The sequence below is a fragment of the Perca flavescens genome, chromosome 2 (assembly GCF_004354835.1).
Source record: "Perca flavescens isolate YP-PL-M2 chromosome 2, PFLA_1.0, whole genome shotgun sequence".
Classification (NCBI taxonomy): domain Eukaryota; kingdom Metazoa; phylum Chordata; class Actinopteri; order Perciformes; family Percidae; genus Perca; species Perca flavescens.
Window position 1 is genome coordinate 20,532,916 of NC_041332.1, and position 10,390 is coordinate 20,543,305.

The 10,390-nt window shown below is 39.5% G+C and overlaps 1 long non-coding RNA gene across 1 annotated transcript in view; it reads left to right on the forward strand.

Moving 5' to 3' along the window:
- LOC114545351 (uncharacterized) overlaps positions 1-2,117 on the forward strand; it is a 59,403-nt gene extending 57,286 nt beyond the window's left edge. The window contains exon 4 of the long non-coding RNA XR_003690885.1: positions 2,057-2,117. This is a non-coding gene — a long non-coding RNA (uncharacterized LOC114545351). The remainder of the gene's footprint in view (positions 1-2,056) is intronic.
- The last annotated feature ends 8,273 nt before the right edge of the window (positions 2,118-10,390 follow it).

Here is a 10,390-nt window from a genome sequence, read left to right on the forward strand (position 1 = left end):
GAGACAGATATTTCCTCAGGAGTTGGTTGAGACCAAAAACAGAGCTATATTGTATTTGCCAAGTGGCCAGAAACATGACTCCAAACGATTTAATAATTTTGCTCAATAACTGCTGGCTGTGTAAATAAGCAACTGTTATACCATATGAACTTAAAAGGTGATTTTGTCAAATATTTGTGTTGCACAGCTTGTTTTTATCTGCCCCCAACTGGCCTAAAGAAATTAACTATTGCAGTTCTTACCTCAATCATCATGGGGGCACTGAATGAGAGTTTGCCTTAAAACCGCCACTTTTCATTTTTATTGTAATTTATGGTTTTAAGTGACATAAGATTACTTACAATTCATAAAATCTCTGTCTCATCACATTTTCAATGGTCTGCAGTTGTGAAGAACTGTTAATTAAAAAAAAAAATATATATATAATTGCATTTTCAAAATTGCAAGTTGCTGGAGCACTATAAAATACACACAAGCCCAGCATGCACAGTCTCTATCTCTTAAAAACACAGACAGACAGACAAACAGACAGACAAACAGACAGACAGACAGACAGACAGACACACACACACACACACACACACACACACACACACACACACACACACACACACACACACACACACACACACACTCAAAGGGTACATCCTGTGCTGATGTTGGTAAAGGGACCGGGACAATAGCACTGATTAATAAAATTGGACTCTGACAGTGAAGAGCTCACAAGGATCCAACATCTTTGACTAAAAGCATTCTTTTCTTCCATCACTTGTTATTCTGCGCGCATTGTCACTGTCTCAAGAGCCGTGTTTACCATTTTTTTGCATTGCAGACAAGAAGACTAGTAAGGAGGACGAATGGGTATTTGGAAAGTTAGTAGTAGTTAGTGATGAGTTGTTTGTGTGAACAGTGCATTTTGAACCCCTTTTCAATGTGTCATTCTGGGTAAAATGTACTTGAAATAACAGAAGGTACAATTCTGCTCCCAGTAAAGCAGGAAGTTGTATCTTTACAATGTTCAATTCATCTTGATCTTTCTAAAGTGCAATAACAATTTAACCACATAAACACAAATGCCTGTCGATACTGCATTTTCTAAAACACAACTCAGCATATTGTACTATTTTGTCAGTGTGCTGTCACATCATAATTAAAGCAATGAGAGCTGTATGATTTTGGTATTTAATGCCAGGCAGCCTGTTGTTTTTGTCCCCTGTGGATGATTCCTGCCTTCTTTAATTAAAGCCTCAGTAATAATTGGTGTCACAAGTGCTGCAAGCACTCTGTGTGTTTATGTGAGTAATCATTGGAAGCAGTTGTATACAACCACTACAGGATTCGGTGAATCATTCTGCAAACATCATAATGCACATGGGAGCCATTTTTTGTTTGCATTAATGAAGATCCTACCAAAAATTGATGATCGTGGATATCATGTCTGAAAGCCATTTGTGCGTATTCACTGTATAGTGCTGCATAATTCTTTTTCTTTTTGTTTTCAAAATCTTGAAATTTGTGCAAAACAAATTGGTGAAATCTAATATTTAATAATACAAAGGAGAATATCAGATTTTCTTTTAATACTGTGTTGTACAAACATTCTACAGTTAAAATGTGTATTGATTTGGTAATTATTTTAAGGAACTCTGATGCATATTCAGCAGCTAAGTTGTATTTTCTAACTATTTTTCATTCACTTTCTATCACTGGAAGTACTTTCTGACTACAACTTTTGGATGTTTGGTGACAAAATCTATGTGAAAATCAATTTTAAACAGATTAGCTCCTTTTTTTTCTTTTCTTTTTTAAATACACAAGAAAAAGCATATTGCATCTGTATAATCCAATATGAAGACTTTTTTAGGGACCAACATTCAGTGGGATAAAAGGGAGAATATTTATATAAAAGGGAGTTATAACACGTTAAAACCTTTTGTTAAGAGTTCAGACGTCAGTTGTAGTACACACTAATGGATACAGAAAAGATACTGTCACTATACAGAATGAAAGCAGCTTAACAAGTTGTCTCTTTTGTCTTTACATTTTCATCCTACAGAGTCATGCTGCTTCACATCCCGGTCAGGTATCAGGACCTCATCATCACACCACCTCAGCTGTGTAAACAATAACACACACACACACACACACACACACACACACACACACACACACACACACACACACACACACACACACACACACACACACATGCTCCATATTTTCACTATCTCTTCCTCCTGAAATCCCACACCAATTTTCAGGCCATCACAGCGATGATAAAAAGACCCCGGGCGCAGGATGGGAGTCTCCCTAATGCGCTCTCCCCACAGCGGGGAGCGCCGTCTTCCTGCACGCCTCCCCTACCTACTCCTCTTCCCCCTCAGGCCCAGCTAGATGCATCCACACTAATTGGATTAGCCATGACAGTAATGCACTACTGGATCTCAGTAGCACAAACACATACTAATAAATTGCGCAGGAGAGAATTAACGCTTTCACTATCATTTACGAGATTAAAAGAGATTATGAGTGGCAGAATTAAGTAAATGTGTGAGCCCCTTGACGAGAGGAGGAGAAGGTTTCTGACCTTGGAGCTGTGGACCGGCACCATGCCTGGACAGTCAGACACAGTAATTAGCTTGCAGACTAAGTAGCACACCAGCAGACAGCTAATAATAGTGTCATTGCTATTAATAATGAGAATGATAACAGCACTCGTAATTATGACAGTCATAATCATAATGATGTAAATCATGTTCCTAGTTGGCACTTTAATCGTGTGTGTGTGTGTGTGTGTGTGTGTGTGTGTGTGTGTGTGTTAGGAGGAATAACATGAAGGTGATTGATTAATTTGAGAGTGTGTTTATGATTTAATGTCATTAGAGCTCTGTGTGTTTCCAACATGTTAACTGCTTTGTTGTTGTTATTGATTAATTTGAGCTATCTATTGCTCACTGTTGTTTAATGTCATTTAATGGTCACTTTTAGAGCCCTTATCAACTCAGACAACAGTGTGTTTCCAGTTAGAGGGATTATTTTTTATCTAATTTTATGGTTACACTGCTTTGTTGTTAGTTATTGTTATCTTTTGCTGGTTGCCGTGTCTGCTTTGTCCTTTTTGTTTTGCCCCGAGGTAATATCTCACATTGCTGGGTGATTTATTTATGCCTTTAGCACGCACGCACAAATACCAATTACAAATGCATTTTGCTTTTTTCTGTCACTTTATCTTTCTTTCACTGTCTTTGGCTATCAGAGCAAATTGCAGTCACTCCAAAAATTACAGGGGCTGCATAATTATTTTTATATGTCATATTTCTCCATTGAATCAGCCTCTTCTGTGGAGTGCCATAATCCTGCAGGACAAATGTTAGGTGATGGGAATTTTACAATTGTTAGCATTTTATTTGAACAACCTACTCAATAGGTGACTCCAATTTTACCTTCTTCCATTCTATTCCCCCTTTTAATCTGGTGATTCACGCATGTTTTGACTGACTGTCAGTCAGCCTAAGTAGCGTATGATTGAGGTTTATTGCAGCAGATTTGGGAACCTCAGCTCTTTTTCTCTACAGCTGCATTCATTATATTCCGAGATCAAACCTCACTGTTGTGCTCACTATCATAGATATCTCATAAACATCACTCCTCCATCAAGGGACTGCACAAATACTACAGAATGGACAAGTACAAAACACACACACACACACACACACACACAACCTTTTATGGGAACACACACAGAGCCTGATGAAAAAACTTGGGTTAAAAAAAGACCGTAAATAACCACCGTTGTAATACCCATTATCTCTGATTATTAGGTTTGGCGATCCAGCTGATGCAAAGAAAGCCTGGCTATATCAAACTTGCTTTGTAGTCCACCCCTCTGAAAAGGTGGAAGTTTCCTGTATTTCACAAGAAAAAAAAAATCCATATGACAAAAATGTAAACATTATTTTGTGGAACAGAAGTAGCTGGTGCCCCCTCAAAACCCCAGGTTGGGAAACACAGATTTAAACCTCTGGACAATTACGTTGACCCCAATCAATCAGACGAGAGAAAAAAAATCCTTCAGGCACTTTTATCAGCAGAGAGGCCTTAAACTTACTTTTAAGTGTGATTATGGAAATTAAATGCTAATTTGGTGCTAGGGTCCAAAATCTGAAGAAGTTATGATTCACTTACTCACAAAGGAGAAAAAAAGCCACTGATGAATTTGTTGAAGCATTCAGATAATCGTCTCCATCAGGCTGTGTGACCAAGCAGAATGTCTGCATTATCCGTACTACAATACCCATAAGCCCTAGGGTTTACACTGTCAGCCAACCAATTAACTCCAAATGCTCCTGTCAGCCAATTATGCTGAAATAATGATACTTTGGAATCCCCCAACCACCAGTACACACATACACACATAAACACACACACACAGATGCCACCCTACTTCATCAGCATGTGTGTGTGTGTGTGTGTGTGTGTGTGTGTGTGTGTGTGTGTGTGTGTGTGAGAGAGAGAGAGAGAGTGTGATGATGATGATGATGAAATGGCCATCTGCTAGGGCAGGCGTGTGTGAATCCCAAATGAAGATGAGTCGCTGGCTTCAAACAGCAGCAGCCTGTAAATTAACGGGGAGCATTTCTGCCTCTGGGCAACCCAACCTATACCTACTTACACATCACCAGCGCCTCAGATAAAGAAACACTGGTCAATCTCTCCCTTTTCTTCAATTGAATCCCTTCTCGTCCCCTTCTCTGTTCTTTCTGTTTAATTTTTTTTCCCCTCTCTCTTTGAAGACGATACCATCAGAAGTGGGTCAACAGAGAGCAATGTCAGCTGTTTGCTGATATTTGTAGTGTGAGTGTGTGTGTGTGTGTGTGTGTGTGTGTTAGAGAGCGAGAGAGGGACTGAGAGAGAGAGAGATTTGCGTTGTTTGATGTGAGTAAGCCTGTGTTCATTAAGGTGCTCTCAGGGTCTTGCGTACTCATGATCAAATGATTTGATAACAGTCCAGCCCTAATAGTTGATGGCAATTTAAGCTCTTCCCGACAATGTGTGTCTATTAGAGGCACTCCATAAAACTGAAGATATACAACTGAAATCAAATTGAAAAAAATGTTCCATTAAAAATTAAACCTTTGATATCAATGAAATTGTTCCCTTTAAGACACTTAAACAGATTTTTCATCTACCAGGATGGGAATGATATAGTTAAAGCACCGAGTCCACCTCTTACTACAAAAGAAAATATTGCATGAAAATGAGTCTGATAAAATATGACTGTGATTGCTGCTAATTGTGATCCATATCCAGACCCTAAAGTTACCTATGTAATCACTCACAATTAGTTATACTGAACAATGAGCACCAGGAGCATTCTTTTCTTGAAAAAAATATTCAGAATTGGGTTTTGGAGTGAATCTTTCACCCCAAAAACCAGCAGCAATGAATTTTAATAGACCTTTTTCACGGCAGACGTTCTGACTTGTCATAGCAGGAAAAGCACAGGTGAAACCAATTTTGTTAACAATGTCTCAGTTCCATCAAGTGTCCCGGTAAGCCATGCCACTCAGCCAGCACGAACTACAACTAACAGCTCACCTACACGGAACACAGTCAGTTGTAATGTTCTCAAATTTCACCTGTGATTTTCCTGCTTTTGACAGGCCAAATATCTGCTGTGAAAAAGGTCTATTAAGAAAACATTCTAAAACCTTTTTTCTGCAAGGTGTGTTTGGGAGAGACAGAGCTCTAATGCATTAAAGTCAAGCAAATGCATTAGAGACTGAAAATGTTTGTGTGAGACTGTAAAGTAGGGGCGTACGATTCCGAAAATGTCATGATTTGATTCCGATTTTTAGGCTCACAATTCGATTCAATATCGATTTTCAATTCAAAAACGATTCTTGATTCAAAACGATTCACAGTATGTAAATGTAGTTACTTTTCCCATGTGACTGCAGTAGATATACAGTTTAAAAGAAAAGAAACACAAGTGAAATGTAGCTTGATATTACTTTATATGTCTTCATACAAAAATAAAAACTTTTGCAACTAAAAACTGCAAAAGTGACAAGCTTTGGCCAGCTTTCAAATACATTTAATTCAAGTATAAAACTGTTACATAAAAAGAGCTTTTACATTTAGCTTTAAAGTGCTGTACTCAGATCAAACAAAAAATACTGCTAAATGTGGTTTAAGGAGTACTTCAGCTACCAGGTTGACTGTTGAAATGTGAACTTGACTGGGCACATTGAACTTCTTAAAATGAGGCCCTTTCTTTTTAGAACTGTGGTAACTACAGTCCATTAAACAGAACGTTTCTGATGTGTCACATAATGTGTGTGTGTGTGTAACCAGTTCATTGTCCACCACTGGCTAGAATCTTTACATTCTTTTGCAGAAACAGACGCTGGTCTACGTGTTTTGGAGGGAGCATGCTCTGCTGTGCAGTTACGATGAATGAAAAAAGAAAAATGAGAATACTCTTTCTGACGCAACGGTGGGAGTTTAGAGCATTGAAAGAGTGCGTTGGTTGACTGGCACGGTACTTTAGGTTGTTGTTCGTCCACGTCTTTAATGTTAATCCCCGGGTGTACCATGTGAATTCTCAAGTTTGTGGTGTTTCCAAAATACTTAACTTTCGCTTTGCAAAGCCTGTATATAGCGTGATTCCTATGAAGTCCCGTCTTCCCCTCAAGGTTATAAAAGCCGAAATGTGTCCAAACTCTCGCCTTCAATGAGGATGGAGCAGGTTGAATAATTCTTTCTGTGAGGTTTGCCATTGTTTGCGCCGATTAAACTACTTCTGCTGCACTCGTTCTTCTTTTGATTATAACAAGAGTGCCCAGGCATGTGAATTTGACGCAGCGCCATCTATAGGAATGGTGAGGTAATGTCATTTCAGGTGAATAGTGTCAAAACGAGAAAAAAAATATATGAATCGATTTTTGGAATTCTGTGAATCGATAATGAATCGGTAGAGCTTGAATCTCGATTCGAATCGATTTTTTTGCACACCCCTACTGTAAAGCGACAGTATGACAACAAAGGTGGGATGCCTCCATTCAGAGCTTATCAGTGTCAATCACAGTGTGTGTGTGTGTGTGTGTGTGTATATGTGTGTGTGTGTGTGTTTGTGATAAATTGCTATAAGAGTGCTTGTGTGTACAGTATATTTGTTTTTTTCACTCCAGGCTGCATATGCATTGTGTGTGTGTGTGTGTGTGTGTGTGTGTGTGTGTGTGTGTGTGTGTGTGTGTGTGTGTGTGTGTGTGTGTGTGTGTGTGTGTGTGTGTGTGTGTGTGTGTGTGTGTGTGTGTGTGTGTGTGTGTGTGTGTGTGGAAGTGTACACTTGCCTCTGCAGTGGTGTAGACAAGCCCCACATGAGACCTCTCAGACACAAAGGGAGTAATATATGTATATAAGGGCCTCTGTGTCCCAGTCTTATGGAAATACAGTCTAGCTCAATGTCTCCATGCTCCCTGGTAATGCCTGCTGCTAAACCCCAAATGGACCATTATGTGTCTGCAGAGTGGGAGGGTCAAGAGACCCCTGATGGAAATTGGAATGGGGATAAGGACATATTAATTCAACTTCAGGTTTGGTGATACACACTCAAATAGGATATGCTCATTCGGTGAAGCGCACACAAACACACACTCCTAGAAGATTTGTACAATGGCTAAAAAGGCTAAATATGTACACATACAAATAGGGTGGACACATATGCACCATGCAGGATATGCAGGCATGATTAACTGCACTAAATTAAAATGTATATACACACACACACACACACACTCTCTCTCTCTCTCTCTCTCTCTCTCTCTCTCTCTCTCTCTCTCTCTCTCTCTCTCTCTCTCTCTCTCTCTCTCACACACACACACACACACACACACACACACCCACACACACACTCTCTTGGACTTCCATTCCAAAGCCCATGATGGACCTAACTTGGTCCCATAATCTACACTGGCCACATGCTTAGGAGATCAATGCTGTGATTACACCAGAATGGCTCTAGCTCTGTCTATTGCCCCCATCCCCCTTCTCTGTCGCTCTGCTCTCCTCTCCTCTCCTGTGCGACCTTATCTCCCAGGCTTAATCAAATTGCCAGTTAGAGGTAGAGGCTGGTGCTGAAGGTTGTGGATGGGAGATAGCCTAGGAGAGAGGAATAATGAACACAACCATGCAGCTCCGCTCTCAGAAAAGGAAAGGTGTTATAATAGATGTGGACAGACGTTCTCTGTTAGGAGCCAGCGCTCAATTCTGCCTCTCATCTCCTGCATTAACACCCTCGTGCCATCCCTTCACTTGCCAACCTCTTTCTATATTTGCCTGTCAACTTGTCTCCCTCCCTCCCTCCCCCTCTCTCTATCCTTGTCTCTGTCTTCCATGCTGCAGTCTGACACCCTATCTCTTTTTATTTGGTTTTCTTCCCATCCGTTCCTCACTCCCTCTTCCTCTTTTCCCTCTTCTCCTCTTCCTCTTCTCCTGATCTCTTTTGCTCTCTGCAGCAGTCTCTCACTCAGATCTACATATCTTCAGCAGTAATTGACATTTTCCATTTGCCAGCCTCTTTTCCTATTGGCTGCCAGCCAGCGTCACCAAGGCAACTGTGATAGGCCCCTGTGCTTGGCGAGAGAGAGATGGGGAGGAGGGGGGTGTAGGTCTGCCTCTGCACTGGCTTCTCTCCCATGACACACATACACACAAACCACTCCTTTGACCTGACAGGACCCTCGGCAGCCCACTTAGGGAATAGTTAATAAGCAAAAAATAATCATGAAGGTGCCGTTCAATAAGGGCATTTAAGCTAATTTAAGGAATTAATGAGCATTTTATGATCCCCCAGGGCAGAAAGGGTTGGCGAGAATGGTCATGTGCTCTATGTACACACATATAATCCTTCAATATGTTGTGTCCATATGGATTATGATATAGAGAGCTATTAAATATAATAGGCATGTCATGTCTTTGTTGGAAACATAAGAGCAGTGTAGCTGGTTGATGTATGTACAGTTGGATGGACAGATGGTATATCGTACTATTTATCTTTAATCGGTTTGTGTCTCTGTTTCCTTTTTTTTTTAAACCTCAGTTCTCATGTGTCACTTTCTCTCTCTTTTTCTCACAAATATGTAAAGTGACTGATGTCCTCATTGAGGTAATTTGTGACTTTAATGTGTGTGTCTGAAAGGCAATTTTGTCAGCCAAATAACCAGGCAATCCTTCAGTCTGCTTCCCTCCAGCCACATTCCAACTTCAGTCGTTTTTTAACTAAAAAACATTATGTATGGTATGGTTTTAAACACATGAAGATGAACAGCTCTCACTTATTATGATTTTTTCTGTAGTTATTTTATTAATGAGATTCTGCTGTTGTGTCTGCATTGCATTTTTCATAGTCGGGAAATCTTGCATGCAAATGGAAATGCCCAATATTATTGTTTGCAGGGTGGAGGTTGGCAAATGACATAAAATTTAAAATGAAACTGTAATATGGGTGACAAGGGAACAAAAGTGGAGTCAAAAGTTTGCCTTGATTTATGACAAAATTGTCTGCAACCAAAATTCCTGCCCTTGCTGTCTCCTTTTCCTAATGATCTGTCGGTTTTCAAGTCGCACTGAATGTAATGGCAGACAACCCTGAGAAAAAAAGGAAGATCAATGTAAGCAGTGTGGGATAAAATGTGCTTTTGTACATTTGTGTGTGTTTGTATGTGTGCAACACACATGTGCTGTCACCTCACAGTGTGTCTTGGGGCCAAGTAATGAGAGCATAATAGAGAGATAGGTCGTTTAATAGTTTTTCTTTTCTTTTACTCATTATTTTGTTTTTTGATTTCAAAATATATTTTTTTTAAATAGTTTGTCATTTTTTTAATTGGGCAAAAGTTTGAGTTTACTCTAAGACTTTATTGAAAATAAATAGCTCACTACAATGTTTTCAAATTAGCCTTTTTTATTTCCTGAAAAGCACCAGGTTTGGCCATACAAGGCTTTCGCCCAACATCGACGAAATGAATGTTCACATGATATGAATTCACATTTCATTTTTTAATAAAAAGAAGAAAGCTTTCAATCGTGGATATACAGTATTAGGAGAACTTTGTTTACTGTGATTCAATATGGTGCCTACACATGAAGGTTGTTCACCCAGTGCATACACCAAAAATATTTTCTCTTTTTGGTTTGATTCTGTATTGTGTGGCCCACTACACATGGGCATTAGTGTCTTTTCCATGGCCATGCCAGTTTAACAAATTGAATTAAATCCTCCCTATTTAAAAAAAATCATAACACAAAGAGTAATAATTGGCGTTGTGTGTCATTTGAGGTGTCCTGTCAACAGTTTAATGGATGTTTTTTGTAATGGAAACCTATG